We start from the raw sequence: 1764 nt of genomic DNA, 5'->3' as shown, positions 1-1764 counted from the left end.
GGGCAAGCTCTCTTCAGTAGTATTGCTTTCGGATTGTCTTCTACTTTGGACCCAATCTCATGAGGTTGCACCCAATCTCATGAGGTTGCTTCAAAAGTGCTTGCATACAATCTATAAATGTTGCTAGATCCTCGTTATCACTCGCACAAATCGTAGAGTTGCTGCTTTAGATTTGCCTTGGAGTGACGCATCTTGACTCTGAATAGAGCTTCAAGAATTACCCAGTTTGCTGCTGCAGTCTTTGTCACATCTAAGTGATGGAAATTTTCTTCTCCCAATGCTCTACCCATCATACCAATGGCCTTATCGTTATCCCTCCTCCATATGTGGTTCTCTGCTTCACTACTTGTCGGATCTTTCTCAGTATTAGAGACAGTATTTTTGCATAAACCACAGCTTCGTTGTTGAAATATAGATGCTTCAACCTTGGTCTTCTTCGAATCCATTTCTTTGTGGTAGAACACCAAGATACTCTTGAAAGCAAGCTTCAACCAACATGTCCAAAATCGATCTTCTTCTCCGATTGCACCTACTTCTATGTCTTCTCAACTACTTTGGAAACACCAGGAGGGGACCTTGAGGAAATCCTCTTGACATGCGCAACTACAAACTTCAATAATAGATTCCTCACAAGCTTTCAGAGATTAACCGACAAGCACACACTCTTTGATCTCAAAATTCTCACAATGGAATTTAAAAACTCTCTCAGACCCTCAAATCACCTGCTCTAATACCACTGATGGCAAATAACTCTATGAAACTAACAATTGAATTACGTAGATAGTCGAAATAAAGATTAACACTATCAATTAAAAGAAAGGCCTCAACCCTATGGGGTTTGTTGGCTTACAACTGAGTAGCAGACTCAATCTAAGGCCCCTAGCAACTATGCTATCACAAAGCTATGACCATCTATGACCTCATGGCACTCAGGCTCGTGATATTGCAACAAAAAGACAGAGCATGTCGTTCTCCTCAACTATGTACCGCCTCGATTCACTGTCATTGCCATGCACCACGAGAAGTTACCGCCGTCGACACTTCTAAAGAGCCCTAAAAGGTTACCTACCACTTGTGGATCTTCAAGAGACTTTGCACATAATCCTCCACCCGATCTAGCACTCTTGCATGGCTCTTCCAACAAAGCACCTCCGTAGACCAATGGCTTATAGCCACATGGTGTCACCTGTCACCCTAGAAGATCACCATTCTAACATCTTCAATCATGTTATTTGTTTTCTAAACAAAGTGCAATTCCTATTGGTGGTATCAGAGCAGGTGATCTGAGTGAGGCTTGTAGAATTATGTTGTGAGAATTTTTGAAGGAAGAGGTCATGTGTCTGTCGGCAATCTTTGAGAATTTTGAGAGGAACGCATGTCAAGAGGAATTGCGAGAAGATCAGAGAGTCGTTTTCCGATGTTTCGAAAAGAGTTGAGAAGAGCTAGAAGTAAGCGGTACAGATGAGGAAGAACTGGGGTTGATTTGCTGGTTGAGGCATGCTTTTAGGACTATCTAGGTTTTCTACCGAAAATAAATGGATTCGAAGAAGACTAAGGCTACAGCAACCATTGGAAAGTATACTAGCTGAAATTTTATGACTTGGCAACTGTCGACGAAGCTGTGGTTCATGCAAAAAGGTCTGCGGGGAATAGTTTCTAGTATTGAGAAAGAACCATCGTCTGGTGTAACCAAGAAGCGCATATGGAGGAGGGATAATAATAAGGCCATTGGTATGATGGGTAGAGCATTAGGAGAAGAGTATT

The sequence above is a fragment of the Dipteris shenzhenensis genome, chromosome 19 (genome assembly GCF_047967505.1).
Source record: "Dipteris shenzhenensis isolate YYH24624 ecotype China chromosome 19, Dip_SZ_1.0, whole genome shotgun sequence".
Classification (NCBI taxonomy): Eukaryota; Viridiplantae; Streptophyta; class Polypodiopsida; order Gleicheniales; family Dipteridaceae; genus Dipteris; species Dipteris shenzhenensis.
The sequence above is the reverse complement of the archived record's forward strand: the minus strand, read 5'-3'. Positions refer to the sequence as shown.